General features: G+C 44.5%; 1 protein-coding gene and 1 pseudogene across 1 annotated transcript in view; both read left to right on the top strand.

The window, feature by feature from the left end:
- LOC136161629 (small ribosomal subunit protein uS14-like) overlaps positions 1 to 23,219 on the top strand; it is a 539,148-nt gene that overhangs the window by 358,804 nt on the left and 157,125 nt on the right. The gene's annotated exons all lie outside the window — the stretch shown is intronic.
- LOC136157549 (zinc finger protein 724-like) lies at positions 14,491 to 15,984 on the top strand (annotated as a pseudogene).

Below are 23,219 nucleotides of genomic sequence, written 5' to 3'. Positions count from 1 at the left end.
TGGAGTGACCCTAAGGAAGGAGGCTGGAGGCGGGAACCCCGCCACCAGGAGACACGGGGCCCAGAGGACTTTGCAAAACTCTTCCAGCCCAGAGACCCCACCATCCTTTGGGGGGATTAGATTTAGTTCTGCTGCAGGAGGGTCCCCTGGATCTAGAGACTGTGGACTCATGCAGAGGGGAACAGGAAGCCCATGTTCATTGGGGTGGGGGGCTCATTGGCTGGCATATCCTCCCCAGCGCCCTCAGCCCCAGGACAGTCCCACCTGCGGACCCAGCCTGCTCAGGCAGGAGGGATGTGACCCAGCCCAGATCCCCAAGGCCTGAGGGGAACAGAGCCAGCAGTTCTTTTGTCTTTCTTTTTTTCCTGTTCTTTTTTATGTTTATTTTCAATTTGAGTATATAGATGACTTGCATTGTTGTGTGTTTTTTTTTTAATGTGTAAAGCAACATTATTCATTTATATATAGATATGTATGTGTTCTTTCTGGGTTCTTTTTCTCTTATAGGTTATTTATAGAGTCAAAGTAGGGTTCCTTGTGATCTACAGTGGGTCCTTATGGATTATTTGCAGTGTGTATATGTTATTCTCAACATATATTTCTCCCTGCACCCCGCCCTTCGTTTTTGGTAACCATAAGTTTCTTTACTAAATGTATGAAGCTGTTATTGTTTTGTAAAGAAGTTCATTTGTTTCCATGTTTGGATTCCACCTAGAAGTGATAACATGTGATACTTTGTCTCAATTACTTCACCTAGTGTGGCATCTCTAGTTCTTTCCTGTGGCTGGAAGTGGCATTCTTTCATCTTTTTTGGCTGGTAATGCCGCGGTATCTGAACCCCATCTTCTTTAAGCATTCATCTGTCCTTCTACACTTAGGTTTCTTTTGTATCTTGGTGATTGTATCCAGTGATGCCATGATGGTTGGTGTGCAGTATCTTTTGAAAATTTGGTTTTCCCAGGATCCACGCCCAGGCGTGGGATGCTGGGTCACGTGGTACTTTGTTGTTGCGTGTCTGAAAGCCCCTTCAGAGCGGATGCACTGATTTACATTTCTACCCACAGGGAAGGAGGGTTCCCTTCTCTCCACACCCCCTCCAGCATTTATTGTCGAATTTTTGAGGTGGCCATGCTGACTGGTGAGAAGTGATACCTCACTGAACTTCTGATTTGCATTTCTCTAACAATTAGGGACGCTGAGCATCTTTTCACGTACTTTATGGTCACCTGGATGCCTTCTCTGGAGAAACGCCCATTTTGATCTTTGGCCCAGTTTTCTATTTTTTTTTTTTAATTTGAGCTGCACGGACTGTTTGTATGTTTTGGAGATGAATTCCTTGTATCTCCATTTGCGAACACTTTTTTTTCCTCACCCATTCTGAGGGTTGTCTTTTTCTTTCATTTATGGTTTACATTGCTGCTCAAATGCTTTTAAGGCCAATGAGGTCCCATTTGCTTAGTTTATTTTATTATTCTAAACATGAATCCAAAAAGAACTGGCTGTGATTTATATCAAAGCATGTTCTGTATATTTTCCTCAAAAGCTTTATACTGTCCATCCCTCCCTTTAGATCTTTAATTGATTTGGCATAAGTTTTTCTGCATGGGGTTAAGCAGTGTAGTGATTTCATCGTCTTTTCACTTGTTTGAGGAACCTCCTCCTTGTCGTCCATACTGACGGTTAACAGCTTACCTTGCCAGCATCAGTGTAGGACGATTCCCGTTTCCCCACACCCTCTCCAGCATTTACTGTTTGCAGACTTTTTGCCAATGGCCATTCTGATCGGAGTGAGGTGATTCCTCATTGTAGTTTTTATTTGAATTTCTGTAAGTTTTAGTGATACTGAAATCTTTTCACGTGGTTATTTAGAAAGACTGTGAGTAAAACTTACCTCCCAAGGTTGGCTTCTTGACCAATTGCCAGGTTTTGAGTGCTTTTTCCAGGGTTTTCTAAGGTCGTTCGTTGACAACAGGTGTTTATTCCTGGCATCCCTGAAGGCCTGGTGAATGATACGTCTCCATCTTCACAGGTTTTAAGTTGTTGCTACACAGAGTGGCCACAAGGTGGCAACATTTCTTCATGCCCCACCCTTTTTATTATTTTGATCATTTAAATTTTTATATTCTATTGGAGTAGACGTGATTTCCGATGTTGTGCTTGTTTTCGCTTTTCAGGAACTTGAGTCAGTTATACATAGACATGTATCTATTAGACATGGTCCTTCTATTACATTGAGAAAAACTGTACTTTGTTTGGAAAAATACATGTTTTTAGAGGTTCTAAAATATGTCCTTGAGTTTGCTAATCAGAGACTGCCAGTGCAGCAAATAGTTCACAATTGCTTTCATCTTGGTTTTCACTGGGGGTTAATTTTTTAAAGGTTAAAATTTATGGACTCAATCTACTAAAGTGACAAGGAAAATGTTTGAGTGTGTACAGCAAGTCAGATATGTGCTGTCAGTGAGAGAAGAATATAAAGACTGGAAATATTTTTGTTGTAAAAAAGTAATGATAATTCTATTCTCTAGTCAGTCATTTATAAATGGGGAAAGTAGAACAAATTAATAAATTCTTGGCCTTGAGAGGCCTTTTGGGAATTTAGTCTCAGACTCCTGAGGAATTACGGCAGAGTCAGTATAGAAGAAGCTGTGTGGTCAGCACACCAGACTTAGTTTTAAAACAAGTTAGTCTTGGCCTAATTTAATGAAAATGGAGGCAATTTTAGAAAGAAAATATGTTTCACTAAATATTAAATTCTAGCTTTGTTAATTAAGGTCTATGTTTACTAAGAAGATCTTATGACACAGTGCCTTGCTTTTATGTAATAATGCTAATGAGAGTTAACTGAATTATTAAGGGGCTCTCTAAGTTCATCTCTAAAACTTACCTCAGTGATCAATCGTTGGATAAAAGTCGGAATCTCCATGATCTATAGCCAGGAGATTAACACCAGGCTACAGTTACTTAACAAACTAAGTCAGAGGACCTGGGACATATTGACTACACTTAAAACAGGTTCTCAAATTCTTACTTATGATCCTACTAATACTGCTAGCTGTATTATTTCCTTTTCTGCCTCCTTTCCACAGTTGTTTCCTGCATTATTGAATGTGTGACTGAGCGGCTGATAAAATGATGATATGAGATCAGTGAGGGTGATGGTGAAACTCTAGATGTGGGAAGAAGCAACAAGAGGGAACGTTTTCATGGACTGTAGAGGCGGGTGAGACAGGCGATCCAGGGTCTATTGGCTCCTGTTTCTTGGGTTAGTGGCCTGTCAGCAGAATCTTTGCCAGACCTAGGAATGAGCATTCCTAGCACCATGGGGCAAAATGGACGTGATATGCCCCAACCATGGTCAAATTTATGGCCACAAAGGGGCCATGCCGACTGAAAAGGAGCACTTGCCGTCTGCCCCGGCTAGGATTAAATCAGGACTTGCTGCAGCGCCTGCCCTGGGGCAGATCAGGAGCGAGGCATCTGTGCTCTGGGAAAAGCTGGCAGAACAGGCCTTCAGATAGTTAGATACTCTCATGAGGGCAAAGATTTTCATGAGACCAGATTCTTGCCTCTTCTCATACCTAGAGGAGCACTAAAGTCAGTAACAGTGACAACTGCTCTGATTAATATGGGAATCAAAGGTTAGAACCTACTTAGATAAAACTAGACAACTGGCTACCAGGCTACAGGTCTCCTTGAAGTGCCAGGTCTAGACTGGGATTCCAGCTTATTCAACTGGGGAAAAATTGTGATTGATTTTTTATATGAATGTTCAGGTTTTCACTCCTCCAACTACTTGAAACTGAGTCTGTCACACCTACGTCAGTCACTCTGGGCTAAAACAAAGACATCAAAGCATGTGAGACCACCCCAAAAGGCTCCATTCCTTTGGAGAGGGTAGCACCAGTGTGACTCTATCTGAACCAGGATCAAAATTGCTAAAAAATGTAACCTGGTCTTTACTCCTGCTATAGCTCCTGCTCACAATAATTTGTGATAATTAATCACAGATCTTTGGCCCCTGGCTTTTTAAATCCACTTGTTATGTTTGTCTCTTCCAGATTACGATGGTTTCCCATCAAGATAATGGTTCTAGCTACTCCTCGGAACAGATCCTGTGGGATTAACAACAGAAGTCACCCTGGGGCCCCTGAATGAGACAGGGTGAGAGCTCCATGCCCCCAGCTAGGTAAGATCTACAAGCCCCATGCCAGCCTGAAGAAGCTACAGAAGACAGAGCTTCGCCATTCAGCCTCACAATAAAAATTTTGGGGGTTCATGTCTCTCAGCAGGATTTGATGTAGGTGATAGAGGGGCCTGTGGGCTGGACAGCTGGTGTTTGTCAAGTGGAGTGAAATGGAAGCTTTGTTTTCATTCACACACTCCAAGGCCAAACCTAGTGGCAGAAGCTGAAGTCTGCTAGCGTGAAGAGATAAGGTGTCCACTTCTGAGGTCAAAGAAGACTGCCCTGTACAAGGGCAGGAAGGCGCCTTGATGGCCAAAAAGTGAGGGGGCCCCATCCCATAATAAGTGTGGACATGCACCCACAGGCCTCTGTGGGGGGATCAGTCTTAGCAAATGTTGTGCCCACGTCTTGGGGAGGGTGCAGGGACCAGTCAGGTGTGAAAAAAGAGACAAGGTGATCGGCCAAAGGTAACCGAAGACCCAGAAGGATGGTCCTGAATGAGGGACTTACATCGCCTCCCCCTGGCTCCTCCTCAGGACACACACACACTTCTCTTGGTTCTGCATGTCTGCGCCACTCCTGTCTTAAACACCCTGTGTTTCTCTACACTCTCCCAGATGTTATGCTGTGTCAATAACAATGGACTTCTATACATATTTACACCTCTTGCCTCCTTAATATATTCTTGAGTTCAAACCAGGGAACGACCGAAGGTCACTTTGCTTCTACACTCCGGCCACCTTCGGTCTTGTGGGTGGCAGGCCTGCTTTTCATCCAGGGCACCCTGGTTCAACTCCGGGCAGGGAGCCGAGATCTCTCTCCAGGCCAGCTCACGGCGGTCTTCCCGAGATCACGATCGTACGTTTTCTGTCGCCACGGCTGAAAAAGGCGTTATTTCATCGCATGTTGTGGTAGAATAATATCGCCTTGTATGTCTGTACTGCATCTTTTCTCTCCGCCATCTCTCCTTCTAAACATTGGTTGCTTCACCCTCTTGGTTATTGAACCTAGAGCCGCCGATATCACTGGGGTGTGGCTCTCTTCTAAAATATTAGTTTTTCTCCAGATCTCTCCCCAGGCATGGGAGCCCAATCAATGAAAATTCATACACATATATGATTTTTTAATTTATTTTTTACTGCTGGATAATAGCTTTGAAATTTTCTGTCAGTTTCTGACTAAGCTCATGCCAGCTCTAATTATAATTTATTTGAGGTTGAAGTGATTTATGATGTATGGGCCTCAGTGAGTAGCAAATTCAGGCCTTAGTGGGAACAGAGACAGGCCTTAGCATTGACCAGACTCGGTGTGAACTAGAGTCAGGCCTTAGTGTGGACCCGAGTCTGTACTGAGTGTCGACCAGAGTCTGGCCTTAGCGTGGACCAGAGTCAGGTCTAGGTCTGGACCAGAGCCAGACCTAAGTGGGTAACAGTCACGCATCAGGTAGACTGGGTTCCACACTCAGGCCTGACTCTGGTCCACGCTCGGGCCTGACTCTGGTACTTACTTACCCGGACTCAGGTCCATCCTGAGACCTGATTCTGGCGCACGCCAAGGCCATACTCTGGGGCACACTAAGCCCTGACTCTGGTGCACGCTAAGGCCTGACTCTGGTACTCACGTAGACCTGACTGTGGTACTCATTTTGGCCTGACCCTGGTCCACTCCTATGCCTGTCTGTCATCCTCACTTAGGACAGACTCTGGTCCACACTAACTAAGGCCTGACTCTGGTCGTCATTAGGACTGACTTTGGTCCACACTCAGGCCTCACCCTGGTCCACACTCAGGCCTCACCCTGGTCCACACTCAGGCCCGGCTGTGGTTCTGGCTTAATCCTGACTCTGGTACAAGTTAGGCCTGACCCTGGTAAAAACAACTGTGAAAACCTGGGGGCAGTTAACATCCACCAAGCCTGCGTGTGCGCTCAGTTGATTCACTCGTGTCTGATTCTTTGTGACGCTGTGGACTGTGGCCCACCAGTCTCTGTCCGTTGGATTCTCCAGGTAACAATTCTGGAATGGGTTTCCATGCCCACCTCGAGGTATCTTCTTGACCCAGACATCCAACCAGTGATGTCTCCTGCGTTTTCTGCATCTCAGGCAGATTCTTTACTGCAGAGCCACCCGGGAAGGCCCTCACCAAGCTTGGGGACCGTCAAAAAACAAAGAAACAAAAAAAAAACCCTACTCCCAACAACTGTTCTCTGGAAGGTAGTGGACAAAGAGCCTAAGACCCAAATCACCAAGGCCCCACCTCGCACCCCCCTCCCTGGAGGCCCCACCGTGGCAGGACCCCACCCCACTGTGCTTCTCCATGGGAGGCCCTGCCCCCCCTCCTCCCCAGGGGTCCCACCCCACCCCTCACTGGTTTCAGAATCAGGTCCTCACTAAGCCAAGATTCCGGTTCTCATACGGCTCTACCCTGGTTCTCACAAGGCCCCACTGGTTCTCAGGCCCGACTCTGGTTCTGAAGCCTGCCGCCGGTCCTCACTGAGGCCTTTGCGCCCGTCAGCACTGTGCCTGCCGTGCCAGCACTCGGTGCTACTTCCTTGCCCTGGACGTCCTCCTGGGCTCCGCTTTGCCTTTGGCCTCTTACCTGGTTTCCTTTTCCACACCCACTCTTCCCTGGACCCTCCCCAGCACGCATGTACAGCCTTTTCCTCACGTTGATCCCCCACACAGGCCTGTGGTGCGTGTCCACACTTCCTGTGGGATGGGGCCACATGCTTCTCTCGGCCCCAAGTAGCCCTCCTGCCCGTGTGCCGAGAGGGAAGCTTTCCGTGTCCTCAGGACTGGGCATTTTATCTCTTTACCCCAGCAGGCCTCAGCTTCTGCCACTAGCTCTGTCCTTGGAGTGTCTGGGTGAGAGCAAAGCTTCAACTTTACTCCACTCGACAGACCAGCTTTCCAGCCTGGGGGCCCTCTGTCTTTTCCCTTAAATCCCTCTGAGAGACACGAACCAAAAAGATGTTTATTGGGAAGATGAAGGTGGAGGTCTCTCTTCTGTAGCTTCTTCAGGCTGGCATGGGACTGTAGACCCCACCTAGCTGGGGTCACAGAGCTCTCGCCCTGTCTCATTAAGGGACCCCAGGGTGACTTCTGTTGTTATTCCCACAGGATCTGTTCTGAAAATTGGCTGGAATCTCTGCATCACCACTATCTTGATGTGAAACTGTAGTAATCTGAAAGAGACGAATTTAGCAAGGAGATTTAGAAAGGCAGGGGCCAAAGATCAGTAAAAGAATTACTGTGACCAGGGGCCCAAGCAGGAGTAAGAGCCAAGTTATGTTTTTTAGCAATTTTGATCTAGATAGAGTCAGCACTTGTGCTACCCTCTCCAAGGGAATGTAGCCTTCTGCTGTGGTCTCACATGCTTTGATGTCGTTTGTATTAGCCCAGAGTGACTACGGGAGGTGTGACAGACTCAGTCGAAGTAGTTGGAGGAGTGAAAACTTGAACATTAATAAGCAAAGTAGATCTCTCATTTTTTTTTTTTCCAGGAGAGTAAGCTTGAATTCCAGTCTAGATCTAGCACTTCAAGGAGACCTTTAGCCTGGTAGCCAGTTGTTTAGATTTATCTAAATAGAGTTTAACCTCTGATGTGGTATTATTAGAACACAAAAAAATCACAAAACCCAGAGCAGTTGTCAGAGTTACTGATTTTAGTGCTTCTCTAGGCATGAGAAGAGGCAGGAATCTGGGCTCATGAAAATCTTTACCTGAAAACATCTGACTGTCTGCAGGCCTGTCCTGCCAGTTTCCCAGAGCACAGAGGCCGCGCTCCTGATCTCCCCCCTCAGCGCCTTTCAGGGGGTGCTGAAGGCCAACAGTGGCGGTGGCTCCTGATTTAATCTTCGCAGGAGCAGACAGCAGGAGCCAGCTTCCTGTCAGCATGGCCCCTTCATGGCCGTAAGTCTGACCACGGTTTTGGTGGCATTTCACATCCGGTTTGAGCCATGGTGCTAGGAATGTTCGTTCCCAGGTCTGGCAGAGATTCCGCTGACGGGGCGCGCAGTGCAACGTCACTGGACGAGGCCATAACGCAGTAACCAGGAGCCGCTAGACCACCTATGTGGACAGCAAGATGGCTGTCTGAGGAGGCCTTACAAATAGCTGAGAAAAGTAGAGAAGCGAAAGGCAAAGGAGGAAAGGAAGGATATACGCATTTGAATGCAGAGGTCCAAAGAAGAGCAAGGAGAGATAAGAAAGCCTTCCTGAGTGATCAATGTGAAAAAACAGAAGAAAACAATAGAATGGGAAAGACTAGAGATCTCGTCACAAAAATCAGAGATACCAAGGGAACATTTCATGCAAAGATGGGCTCAATAAAGGATAGAAATGGTATGGACCTAACAGAAGCAGAAGACATTAAGAAGAGGTGGCAAGAATACACAGAAGAACTGTACAAAAAAGGTCTTAATGACCCAGATAACCACAATGGTGTCACTCACCTAGAGCCAGACATCCTGGAGTGTGAAGTCAACTGGGCCTTAGAAAGAATTACTACCAACAAGGCTAGTGGAGGTGATGGAATTCCAGCTGAGCTATTTTAAATCCTAAAAGATGATGCTGTGAAAGTGCTTCACTAGGTATGCCAGCAAATTTGGAAAACTCAGCAGTGGCCACAGGACTGGAAAAGGTCAGTTTTCATGCCAGTCCCAAAGAAGGGCAATGCCAAAGAATGTTCAAACTACTGGACAATAGCACTCATTTCACATGCTACCAAGGTAATGCTGAAAATCCTTCAAGCCAGCCTTCAACTGTACGTGAACTGAGAACTTCCAGATGTACAAGCCAGATTTGGAAAATGCAGATTAAATTGCCAACATTCATTGGATCATAGAGAAAGGGAATTCCAGAAAAACATCCACTTCTGCTTTATTGACTACACTAAAGCATTTGACTGTGTGGATCACAACAAACTGTGGAACATTCTTAAACAGATGAGAATACCAGATCACCTTAGCTGCCCCCTGAGAAACCTGTATGCAGGTCAAGAAGCAACAGTTAGAACCGGACATGGAACAACAGACTGGTTCCAGATTGGGAAAGGAGAATATCAAGCCTGTATATCATCACCCTGCTTATTTAATGCATATGCAGTGTACATTCTGTAGAGAAACTCTAGTAATGTAATAAGTGATGAAAGAGGTTCATCCCAAATGTAGTTTAGAAAACAGGAGAGGGTTTATACAAGAAAGACAAGTGAATGATGTTTAAAAAAAAAAGTACCAAAGTATTTAATCAAATCTAAATAAATATCAAAGAATGTATTGGAATTAATTCCATGTATCAAAGTAAGACAAAGGATTGTTCTAAATTTTCAATAGTTATATCACTTGCTTATTAAGGATAAGACAATGACAGTTCACTGGAATCTTGATGTATCTTTATCATATCAACCAAAGTCATGAATATTAGTTGACATGTTTCTGATAACGACATCTCTGATAACCCTAGAAAAGTATGTGAAAGGCTTCCCAGAAGAGTCATGTAGCTAGTTACACCTTGTATATTAAATGATTAGCCTCTATTTTGTAACCACAGAAGTCACGATTCTCAGCTCATTGTATCAGAGAAATGAATATTGTTGTCTATGTTTGTAAATCTGTATTTTAATTAAGGTCACACAGTGGATTGTAAAAGGTTTTATTATGACTATGTGTGATATCCTCATATGTTAATTAATAAAATTGAATGGTTTTTGGTGATAAAGTTGATTTGTAATGAATGAAGTGTTAACCCACCACCAACATTAAACTCTCCCACCTTCCTTAAGGTTACGGGGGAGAGATTGTGACAATAAACTATTAGGTAACACAGAGGATAGCATCTGTAACAGTTAGTTACCTTACTACCCTTAACCCTCAAATAATGTGATAATATATTTTCCATCATTTCTGCATGTACCTTCCCCTGTGCCCCGTAACTGCTGGGGCATGGTGACGGCTCTAATAAGAAGGATCCTACAGAGTGCTGCTGAGAGCTCCCCTGAACTGCTCCATGCTGTTGCTGCCTCAGCGTCTGTCTGGGGAGCAGGCAGCCTGCAGGTCCTTGAACTCACACCAGCCAGTCCTGTGAGCACCTGCACTAGATGACCCCCTTCCTTGAGACCAGCAGTCTTGCTGAACCCCCGCGTCTACTTCACAGGACCCCCTTCAGTGACACCCTCAGAGCTCACCAGAATCCTGCTCCTCTGGTTTGAATGGACCCATCCACACTCAGCCTGGGGAGCCCAGAGCACTTCACCCAGGGTCACTTAGAAAGGCCTGAACCCCAAGAATTGCAGCTTTCTCTGCCTGGTTCTAGCCTGACCTCCCTCAGAAATTCCCACCCTAAACCCTCCCCTCCTGAGAGGTCTCAGCTGTGCTGAGTGTGAGGGCTGAAGCTCAGGGCTGCTGAGTGTGGGTCTTGGGGGAGAAGCATCAGAACAAGCAGGGAACTTGCTGAAGACTCATTTCACGGCCCCACCTCAGACCTGCAGATTCATAACTTCTTAGAGTGGGGACCAGACCTCGAGGGGTTCAATTCACTGAAATGGTTCAGGAAGAATCTGAACCATTGGCCAAGTGGTTTCCATCTGTTTCCCATCAGGGTCACGGGACCGGTGTTAGGAAATGACCTCCCCGGCGCCCTCCCGTCAGAGTTCTCTCTTGGCCCTGTGGGAGCCCCAGTGTGGTGTGTAGGAAGTGCTCCAGGGGATTCTAAGGGGGGGCCCGTGTTAAGGACACGGCTCCTGGTCCATTTGTGAGAGCTGAGGCCCAGCGTCAGTCCGCGGAGAGGCAGCAAGTTCTGCTCTGCGTGGGCTTTAAAGGGGCAAGTCAGTGCAGCCCACACACCCGTGTGAGCACAATTTGGGGGAATTTATAAGAAGAAAGAAGAGTAGACAACAACAACAACAATTTGATAGATTGGTCTCCACGGAGGAGCTGATTGTCCTGAATCTCGCCTGAGACGAAGGACAGGAGAGGTCGGCCTTTCTCGCTTTTCAAGGTCCTTCTGCCTGTGGGGGTGTTGGGAGCAGGCGAAGGAGCTGTGCTGGCACCTCTGGAGGTGTAATCTCACGATGCTGAGGTGATTCCTCCACAGTCGTGATGCGAAAACGACCCAGGGCAGGAGGAAGAAGAGGAGGAAATGGCAGCTTCTCAGGGGAATGTCCTGATTCAGGTGAGAGGCTGTGTCTGCTTTTTCCTCCTTAAATGCCCTGGGTTGAAAACATATACACCTTTAATTCTCTTTTTCTGATATTCTTGCCTGGCGAGGTGGTTTTCAACTATTAAATCCTATTTTTTCTTTTATTTTATGAGTCACAATCTGGATCTTCTCTGTGCATGGGCCTCTTCTCCTTTCTGCCTCCAGGCTCCCTACAGGGCATGAAGCATTCCCAGGGGGAATGAACAGCTTTCAGTTTTTCAAAATATTCCCTTTTGGAAAGATCAACAAGGGAACGCTTTGATATGCAGAATTCCCCTTGGGATGGGGTGGGGTCGCAAAGAGTCAGACACGACTGAGCGACTGTTCAGTTCAGTGTAGTCACTCAGTCGTGTCCAACTCTTTGCGACCCCGTGAATCACAGCACGCCAGGCCTCCCTGTCCATGACCAACTCTCGGAGTTTAGTCTAACTCATGCCCATCTAGTCGGTGACGCCATCCAGCCATCTCATCCTCTGTCATCCCCTTCTCCTCCTGCCCCCAATCTCTCCCAGCATCAGGGTCTTTTCCAATGAGTCAACTCTTCTCATGAGGTGGCCAAAGTATTGGAGTTTCAGCTTCAGCATCAGTGCTTCCAATGAACACCCAGGACTGATCTCCTTCAGGAGGGACTGGTCGGATCTCCTTGCAGTCCAAGGGACTCTCAAGAGTCTTCTCCAATATCGTAGTTCAAAAGCATCAATTTTTGGGCGCTCAGCTTTCCTCACAGTCTAGAATTCCTTAGAGACTTTTGAAAAAAATCTGACTATTCTCTACATTGGTAAGAAAGGTCTATTGTTTAAATGTGCTATTAGGGGAGAACAGGGGAGATATTTTTGGAGTAAAAATGCATAAAACTGACATTTTCTCAAGATACACTGAGATTTCCTTAATTTTGCCGAAAGTACCTGAGCAGAGACCATGTGTCTTCTCGAGTGTTTCTCTCACCTGACACCAGTTTATCCCATTACACCTGATGGTCACTGATTTGGGTGTCTTCTGCTAGGTTCTCACACCATGAAGTTCCATTTTTTTCTGTTTATCTTTAATAAAATCTTGGAAAGACGTAGTGAGGGGGGTGCAAAATCCAACACAGTTAAGGTGGAAACTCCACTGCCTCCTAGTGTCTCTCTGCTGCTCGTTGGCTCTGAAATATGAGCACTCAGCTGTGTTCAGGAGAGATACCAAGTTTTGTAAGGAGAGGCTTTCATTAGTCAAGTCAGACACTTTCCCTTATGGGTTATTACAAATGTTGAGAATAGTTCCCTGGGCTATGCAGCAGATCCTTCTTGGTTGTTTTTGTACATATTAGAGTATATATGTTAAACACAAAGTCCTAATTGTGTTCATTTTTCTTTCTTTTTTTTGGTGTGTGTATTCATTTTTATAACGAGCAGGTCCCCTTTGGAGTAAAGGAAGAATCCCAGCGCTAGGTGTGAATGAATGAAGCAGATGACACAGGTGAGGGATCCAAAGACCACAGAGGAAGCCAGACTTGTTCAGGTGGTCTGGGGGGGCCTGCTTCACTAGAGTGAGAAGCCTGGGTTTATTTCTGTCAAAGAGGGACATGACCTTCCCCGTTCTCCTGCTCTTAAACCTCCGTGTGTTGTTCTTCAGCTCCAGTGGTTTTTCCCTCACTTTCACTGAGAGCCAAAACCTTCCTCCTGGTCTCTGGGGACCTGCATACTCTCGCTGCTTTGGGGGACCTAGGAAAGGCTGCTCACAGTTCTGACAAAGTCTGCCTTAAAGTCTTTCCAAATTCCTGACTCTGCCTCAAGTCAGAAACGTGTGAGGAGAGTTGTGGAGATGCTGGGATTAGTTGACAAAATTCCAGAAATACTGGGAACAGATATATGCTTCCTGTTTTCCAGTTTCCAATGGAAACTTCAAACATGGCTCTCCGAAGTTCAGACTCAGTCCCTGAGATCATAAAATGTAATCCCCAATTTCTACCTCCCAATTTTTACTTTCTATGAGCAAATTTTAGACATTTTAAGTGGATTTACCCCAGCTCATCAATGCTAAAACCATGTAATATATCTATTAACTCACAGAAATATTTTTTACTGTTCTTTTATTTTGTACTGGAGTATAACCGATGAACAATGTTGTGGGCAGCAGAGTGACTCAGCCATCCATGTACATGTGTCCTTTCTCCCCCAGATTCCCCTCCTATCCAGGCTGCCACATGACATTGAGCAGATTTCCCTCTGCAGTAGAGTAGGAACTTGTTGGCTATCCATTTTATATAGAAGTGTGTACATGGTGATCCCTTATGGAGAACTGATATTTATTTTTCTTGAAAGGTTGCTGAAATTTTCCAGTTAATTCATCAACTCCAGGGATTTTTTAAATTACTTTTTTACTCTTTACTAATAGTTTTAATTGTGCTATAATTTTTTAATTCACTCATGCTAACATCTAAGGTGTTCTGTGTTTCTAAGAATTAAATCTTTCTTTGAGGTATTCAACTCTTTGGTATAGTATCATTCATCCTAACCTGATAGAATGAGTTTTTGTTCTATGTAACATGTACAGGGCTGTTGTTTTTACTTCTGATTTTACTTGCATCTCACCTCTTATTAATCTAGCTAAGGGTTTGTCAGTATTGCATACAACTGTAAAGCATATTCACTCCAAGTACTAAGTGGGATCTCGGTTATTTGTTATCTTCCAGTGATATCTTCTCATGACACCCAGGGTTTGTTCCCAAAGAAGCCGTGCATAGGAGATTCATGTGTGAGGTGCTGGGAAGTTCTGAGAGCTCTCAGCTTGGAAATCTGTACTTAATGAAAGACTGGGAAAGTAAGGGGGCCTGTGAAGGGCAAAAAGATGTTGTTTTAGATGTAACCAAATTGGGACAATTATCCATGATGAAAACATGATTGCCAAAAGAAATTGAGGATATGTGTCAAATTGGGAAAAATCCCATTTGAAGTCAATAAGTTCGGCAGAAAAATATGTTTTTGTAAGCAAGGACACATATGATGTAAAAAAAAATACATATTCTCTGATGTGAAATTTTGAAAACATGGAAAGTCACCTAGTCTATGCTACAAATAATCACTCAAGCCAGTATGAACATAGGTTTGAATTAAACAGTCAGTCATACATGTCTGAAAGCCAGAGATTTGAAAATGAAGGAAGAAAATCTCACTATGATCAAGTTGAGAGATCCTTTAATGAGGGCTCATTACTTTTCCACCAACAAACATTTTCTCCCTATTCCAATATCTGTAATGTCGATAATAATGAGAGAATCTTTATCTGGCCACCGTCATTCAACGGGTATCATAGTACAGATAATGCGGAACAACCTTCCATGTGTAATCCAGTGAGTGAGGCCTTAAGCGAGAACTCCATCTTCAGTTATTACAACAGTATTTATGATGGAGCCAGAATCTACCCATGCCTTGAACCAGGGAATCACTTTGACCAAGACTCAGGTCTCATGAATCACCAGAGAACTCAGTGTTCAGAGAACCATGATGAAAGGGATGAATGTAGAAATGTCTTTTATCAAAGCCCAAATCTTATTACAGATAGGAATATCCACACTGAAGAAAACAATTACCAATTTAGTGAATGTGTTCAAGTTTCTAACCAGTCATCACAACTTACTCAACATCCGAGTATTCATGCTAAGGGGGAACATGGCAAGTGGAATAAATGTGGGAAAGTCTTTCCTCAATTATCAAATCTAAAAAGACACAGGAAAACCCATACTGGAGGGAAACCTAACCAATGCACAGAATGTGGCAAAACCTTTAGCAAGCCCTCAAACCTTACTCGACATCTCAGAACTCATACAGCAGAGAAGACTTACAAATGTACAGAATGTGGCAAAGCCTTTACTCGGAATTCAAACCTTAATCAACATAGGCGAATCCATACTGAGGAAAAGTCATATAAATGTCAGAATTGTGGGAAAGCCTTTAACCAAAGTACGGCACTTATTCAACATCAGCGAATCCATACTGGGGAGAAGCCATATAAATGTCAGAATTGTGGGAAAGCTTTTAATCAAAGTAGGACACTTACTCGACATCCATATTGGGGAGAAACCATACAAGTGTAAAGAATGTGGCAAAGCTTTTATCAGTTCCTCAAATCTTAATCGACATCAAAGAATTCATATGGGGAGAAGCCTTATAAATGTACAGAATGTAACAAAGCCTTTAATCAGCGCTCAAACCTTATCCATCATCAGAGAATTCATACTGGGAAGAAATTATACAAATGTACAGAATGTGGCAAAGCCTTTATCAGGCGTTCACATGTTATTCAACATCAGCGAACTCATACAGGTGAGAAACCTTATAAATGTACACAATGTGGCAAAGTCTTTAATCACAACTCAACACTTACTCAACATCAGCGAATTCATACAGGAGAGAAGCCTTATAAATATACAGAATGTGGCAAAGCCTTTAATCAGAGTTCAAACCTTAATAAACATAGGCGAATTCATACAGGAGAGAAGCCTTATAAATGTACAGAATGTGGCAAAGCCTTTAATCAGAGTTCAAACCTTAATAAACATAGGCGAATTCATACTGGGGAGAAACCATACAAATGTAAAGAATGAGGCAAAGCTTTTAACTGACACTCAAACCTTACTAGTCATAACATAATTCATACTGCCAAGTAGTCTTACAAATATAAATAATGTGACAGAGCCTTGAAGTGAACCGTCACCTCATTCAGCATCAGAGACCGTGTGCTGGAGACAGACCCTACAAATGTAATAAGTGAGGAAACAGGTTTGTCCTAAGCATACACATCAGAAAATGCCGGAGGGTTCATCTTGGGAAGAACGTTTAATGCTGTGAGAAATGTACAAAACGAATTTAAAAACTCAGGTCTAAATAAATATCAGAGAATTCATCAAAGATAGCATTCAGTCAATAACCCTTTTCTGGTATTACTTTAAATCAGGATATTATAGAAAATAATCCATAGTTAAAACACTTAGAAAACTTATTTGTTACTTGGACCATAGGATCAAGGTGAGAGATGTTGGACAATATAATTATTACCATTGTATGCTTGTTCATATTGACATTATGTGAAAATAAAATTTAATATAACTCAACTTTAAAATTACTACAGGCTAGACCTTTGTTTCTAGTGTGTATGTGAACTCACATGCTTTTTTAAAAACTAATATTCTTGATCTTTGCTGTCTCAAAGTTAAACAAGACCCTTCTATATTAGGTGGAAACAATTTTTATCTACTTTTCTATGGACTATTAAGGATCTTGTAATGTGAAATGTATAGTGGAAGTCTAAATGAAGGTGATGACTATCATTGTTTAAAACATTCCTCTATGTCACCATTAGGTAAGTGTTCAGAGAATAATTCTTTGTATTAAAGTAAGAGAGTCTAAATTTTAAATAGTTGTGCCAATGGTTTTTTATGGATATAAAGATGGCAGTTCACGGAAATCTTGACATATGCTTATAACTGCAATAACTAGAAGTCATGAATTTTAGTTGACATGGTAGCAATCAGGAAATCTTCACAGATACCCAAGAAAAATCTATGTAACCTTTTCCTGAAAGGTCATGTAATTAATGTACATCCTTGTTTACTAAATTTTGGCGCTCTCTGTTTTGTAAACCATAAATATCACATTTCTCTGACCATTGTATCAGAAGAACAAGAATGTTTCCAAATGCTTGTAATCTGTATTTTGATCAAACATTATAAACTTTGGAAAGTTTTATTTAGATTATGTGTGAACTTACTATATGTTAATTAATAAAAGTGAACGGCTTTTCATATATTAAACTTGATGTATAATTGATGAAGTGTTCTCATCAGTAACAAGCTTCCAGGTGGTTCAGTGGTAAAGAACCTGCCTGCCAATGCAGGAGACACAGGAGATGTAGGTTTGATCCCTGGGTCAGGAAGATCCCCTGGAGAAGGAAATGGCAACCCACTCCAATATTTTTGCCATGGGAAATCCCATTGACAGAGGAGGTTGGTGGGCTCCAGTGCATGGGGTTGCAAGAGTCAGACACAAGTGAGCATGCACACATTTATTCCACCACCAATGTTAACACTGATAGAAGCATTAACATCCCCCTGGGTTTTTTTTTTTTTAAGTCGTCACTAACTGATGGTGAATACAAAGTATCTGTAACACAGTAGGATGACATCTCATGGGGCTTCCCAGGTAGTGCTAGTGGTAAAGAATTTGTCTGCCAATGCCAGAGACATAAGAGACACTGGTTCGATCCCTGGGTCCGGAAGATCCCCTGGAGGAGGGCAGGGCAACCCATTCCAGTATTCTTGCCTGGAGAATCCCATGGACAGAGAAGTCTGGCAGGCTACACTCCACGTGGTCACAAAGAGTTGGACACGTCTGAAGTGACTTAGGATGCACGTAGAATGACATCTCATGGTAACTCCTCTTTTTCTACTGGCCATAACCCTCAAATAACTTGAGATCGTATTTTCCATAAATGGTACAGTGCATCATTTCCTCGTTTTTAACATCTGGGACATTATGATGCTTACAGTATGGATTGCATAGGAGTATTGGTGAGAGTTACTTACACTGACCATTATATTGCTGCCTTAGCATCATTTGTGTAGACTGGTGGCCTGCACGTGCCTTGCTTTGACACCAGTTATTCACATAAGCACACGTGCTAGATAACGGCCTGCAAATTCATAAGCAAATGTAAATTCCTCATAGGTCTTCCCTAGCAGCCCTTATAACCAGCCGCCCTCCTAAATCCCAGGTCCTTCTATTTTGATTTATCCATTCATTTATTTCCGGCTACGCTGGGTCTCTGTTGCTATGCGGGCTTTTCTCTAGGTGTGGTGCACAGGCTTCTCACTGCGGGGGCTTCTCTCGTGCAGCGCGGGCTCCAGGGCACACACTTCAGTAGTTGCATCCCCAGGGCTCCAGAGCACAGGCTCAGTACTTGTGGGCACGGGCTTAGCTGCACCGCGGCCCGTGGGATCTTAATGGCCGGGCATGGAACCCGTGTCCCCTGCGTTGGCAGGAGGATTCTTAGCCACAAGGAAAGTCATTAATTCTCGGTGAGGATGCTTCAAGTTCTCCAGGCAGCCTTGATGCACAGAGACACCTGAGAAGAGGCTCTGGGACATGAGGGAGAAGCATTCTAAAGCTCTGATCTTGACCATCATCAGAATAAAAAGGGAAAAATTTAGCAGTTGAAAACCACCTCAATAGGCAACATCAGAAGTAGAGAATGAAAGGTTTATAAACTGTTAATGCAGGGCATTTCAGGAGGAAAAGCAGACGTAGCCTCTGACCCAGGACAGGACATTTACCCGAGAAGCGGCCATTTCCTCCTCTTTTCCTCCTGCCCTGGGTCGTTTTCTCCTCAAGGTCATGGGGAAGAATCACTCAGCGTCCTGAGATTACACCTTCCAAGGCGTCAGCAGGGCGCCTTCGCCTGCTCCCCACGCGCCCACAGGCAGGAGCTTGACAAGCCGAGAAGGCCCACCTCTCCTGTCCTTGTCTCAGGAGAGATCAGGACGATCAGCTCCCCCGGGAGACGCACCGTCAGGCTCTCCTTTGTGTCCACACGCGTTCGCTCCCCGGATTCCGCCAGCACGGGACCGGTGAGCGGCACCGGCGTCCGCCTCCCGACCCCGGCCCGGCAGACCCCGCCGCCCCTCCGGGCCTGAAGCTGGCGCTGAGCCCTCGCAGACGCGCCGAAGCCGCGCGTCCAGCCCGGGCCGCGCCGGGAGCCGGAAGACGAGCAGCGCGGCTGCTCCCCGGGAGCAGGGGCCGGAGTTTGCGAGGAGGGGCCTCCTGGGCCCCCAGATGAGAACCGCTTCCCTGAAGATGTTCTCTGCAGCCTTAAAGTGGATACAAGCCTCCCCAGTCTAAGAAGTGGTGAGTTGGCCGGTTTGAGGGGAAGCCGTGAGCCGGCACGTTGAACAAGCCCTGTGGGTGCTGACGCGGCTCCTGTGACACCCGTCTTCCGTGGCTCTGAGCCGGAGCCATCGCACACAGCACCCCTGGGAGCCCTGAGCAGGCGAGGGCGCGGGGCTGGAACCTCTGAGAACGCCGGCTCGTCGGCCTGATGCCCGGGAGGGGCTCCTCCTGGGGGCGGCCCTCCGTGGCCGCGAGCTGCGCTTGGGGAAGGGGAGGCGGAGGCGAGTGGAGGACAAAGTCACATGACGCCCTTGGCGGGGTGAGGCTTGCTCTCCCAGATCTTCCAAAGTTACCCCGAGTCCCGGGCCCTGTCTCCCCCTCCCCTCCCTGGGGCCACGTGCTTCCGTGCTCAGTAGCTCAGCCGTGTCCCGCTCTTCTGCGACCCCGTGGGCGAGAGCCCTCCAGGCTCCTCTGCCCTTGGGGTTTCCCAGCAGGAATACTGGCGTGGGTTGTCAGTCCCTTCAGGGGATCTTCCTGACCCAGGGATCGAACCATCGTCTCCTGGGTCTCCTACATGGCAGGCGGATTCTTTACCACTGAGCCACCTGGGAAGACCCCTGGGGCCACAGGCATTCCCAAAATGATTTGCGTGCGTTGTGACCACCTATCCATAGGTGAGGGGGCCTCCATCTTCAGAGACCCGGGGACGCCAAGGTATTTACATCACAGCTTTCTCTGAAAATGAACCAAAGGCAGTCACGGAGGATGGATTAAAATGGGACGGGACCAAAGCCTTTGGACATGATGCCGTAAATGTGTATTTGATCATACACAAAGGAAGTAGTGATCAATATTAAGTGATAAGGCACATTGTAACTGAATTTGAAGATGAGAGTTTTTTTGGTGTTGCTGCCCTATTGTATGTGTGTTTCTACATTTTAAGAATTGTTTGGGGGATTTCCCTGGTGGGCCAACGGTTAAGAATCTGCCTTGCAATGCAGAGGACATGGGTTTCATCCCTGGTCAGGGAACTAGGATCCCACATGCCACAGGGCAACTAAGTCCATGCTCCCACAACTAGGACCTGACTCAATCAAATAAATAAATACTAAAGAAAAAAAAAAAAAAAAAAGAATAATGTGGCTATAGTTTGTTCTCTCCCTACTCTTTACCTGATATTTTATCACATCTATAAAGTGCGTTAATTGAGATAAAAATAAAACAAGGGAAACATATCCATTCTCTAAATATTAGTTGAGAGCATTAAATCTTTTTAAAAAGATCCTATGAAGTGTGCATGCCCCAATAACAATGTACTTTTTAAAGTTTAAAGATTATTTTTAGAGAAGATTTAGTTTCACAGAAAAATTCAGAGAAAGGTACAGAAATTTTCATATGCTTCTTATTCCCACATACATATAACCTCCTTTTTTATCATCCTCCTCCACCATAGGGGTACTTCTGTTACCACTGATGAATCTATAGTGATATCAAAAGTATTTAGGGTCCATAGTTTACCTTATAGTTCACTTTCAGGGTTGTACAGTTTGTGACACTGGAGAAACATATAGTGACATGAATCCATTATTTATAAGCATTGAATTGATTAATAATCAAACTTGATAAGTTTTCCATTTATTTTTGTTTACTTTTTTTTTTAAAAGGAAACTCCATACTGTTCTCCACTTTGACTGTACCAGTGTACATTCTTTCTAACAGTGACGTTCCCACCAAGGAGGGTTCTCTTTTCTCCAGACCCTCTTTAGCACTATTATTTGTAGACTTTTTTGATTATGGGCATTCTTTTGTAAGGTGATATCTCACTGCAGTTTCGATTTGCATTTCTCTAATAATTAGTGATCACCTAGTGACAAGGGGGTGAGAGTCTCCAAGAGTTAAAACTAACTTTATCTGTAACAAAGATGTACATTTGGTTGTCAGGGAATTCTCCCCGCCCTTGGAACCAGCATGGGAGTAATAGCTCAAAAAGGAGTAATTGAAGTAGTTCTGGTTCTTTTAGGGTTTGTTTTTTTCTTTTTTCTCAGCTTGCTTCTGGGTTTAATTACCTTTGGTTACCTTTCAGACAATGGAGAAGGAAATGGCAACCCACTCCAGTATTCTTGCCTGGAGAATCCCGTGGACAGGGGAGCCTGGTGGGCTGCAGTCCATGGGGTCACACAGAGTCAGACACGACTGAAGTGACTTAGCATGTGTGCATGCAATAATTAGTGATGTTGAGCATCTTTTCATGTGCCTCTTGGCCATCTGTATGTCTTCTTTGGAGAAATGTCTGTTTAGGTCTTCTGCCCATTTTTGATTGCATTTTTTGGGTACTCAGTTACATGAATGATTTGTAAGTTTTGGAGACTAATTCCTTGTCAGTCACAAACATTTCCTCCCATTCCGTGGGCTTTTTGTTTTATTTGTGGTTTCCTTTGAGTTAAATTTGGTCCAACTTGTTTGCTTTTGCTTTTACTTCCATTGCTGTAGTGGATGGATTGAAAAAGATGTTGCTGAGATTTATGTCAAATAATGTTCTGCCTATGTTTTTCTCTAAGGATTTTATAGTATCCAGACTTAAAAATAAGGAAACCAAACACCCGTCTCGGTGTACCTGTCAATACTTCCAAGTTTAATGGCACACGGAGCTCAAGGGACTGAATATTTCTTGAGACACCTGGCACCCATTTTATTGACTGTTCTTTTAGAATTCAAATTCTTTGAATTAAAAAATTAACTGTTAAAAAAATAAAAGTTTTCCACAAATCGTTTTCACTGTCCAGAAAATACTCTAGACACAGAATGTTCATAGCCCCACCTCTGCTAATCCTTGGATGACACTGAAATTTTTAAAATTAATTTTTACTAGCGTATAGTTGCTTTATAAAGTTGTGTTAGTCTCTACTGCACAGAAAAATAAATCAGTCATACACGTACATATACCCGCTCCGTTTTGGGCTTCTTTCAGACTCAGGTCAGCACAGAGCACTGAGCATTGAATACTGTGTGCTATAGAGCACGTTCTCATCAGTTATCTATTTTATACATAGCATCAAGAGTGTATAGGTGTCAATCCCAATCTGCCAATTCATCCCCTTCACCCCTTCTCCCCCCTTGGTGTCCATACATTTCCTCTCTATGTCTTTGTGTCTTCTTCTACTTTGAAAATAGGATCGTCTACACCTTTTTTCTAGACTCCACAGACATGTGTTGATATATGATATTTTTCTTTTTTTTGACTTACTTTAAACTCAACATTCAAAAAACCAAGATTATGACACACACTCCCATCACTTCACAGCAAATTGATGGGGGGAAAGCGGAAACGGTGATGACAGACTAGCGCGGAGAGGAGAGTGACCTGGGCATCCCGGCAGAGAAAGCTTTACTGCGGGAAGAGAGAAGTGGCTGCCTTTTGAGAGAAGCCAGTGTGCTCCCTTACAGCCATCCCTTCTTATACCTTGTTGATGGGGAACTGCTTCCCGAAGGGAGGGGCCTTAGTGTATCTCTAGCCTGCAGCCGGGGTCTTGTTACTAGGGAGTCAAAGGGGTCTCATGGTCCGGGGGTCACGTAGTCTTGAGAAACTGGCAAGTCTTGAGAAACTGGTAAAACAGGACATCAGCAGGAAAAAACAGGATATCACTTTAAGAAAAGAACAGGATGCCCACGAGGGCAATTTGGTCACTGTGACTTCAACCCGTTTGTCAGGTCACCAAAATGGACCATTAAAACTATACACTATGAGCCCCCTTTGAACCCTAGCAGGAGACAGTTCTTGGGCTCGAAAACCACTGTGGATGGTGACTGCAGCCACAAAATTAAAAGACGCTTGCTCCGTGGAAGAAAAGCTATGACCAACCTAGACAGCATATTGAAAAGCAGAGACATTACTTTTCCAACAAACGTCCGTCTAGTCAAGGCTATGGTTTTTCCAGTAGTCATGTATGGATGTGAGAGTTGGACCATAAGAAAGGCT

The sequence above is a fragment of the Muntiacus reevesi genome, chromosome 2 (genome assembly GCF_963930625.1).
Source record: "Muntiacus reevesi chromosome 2, mMunRee1.1, whole genome shotgun sequence".
Classification (NCBI taxonomy): Eukaryota; Metazoa; Chordata; class Mammalia; order Artiodactyla; family Cervidae; genus Muntiacus; species Muntiacus reevesi.
Note: the sequence above shows the minus strand (reverse complement) of the source record. Positions and strands in the feature narration are given on the sequence as shown.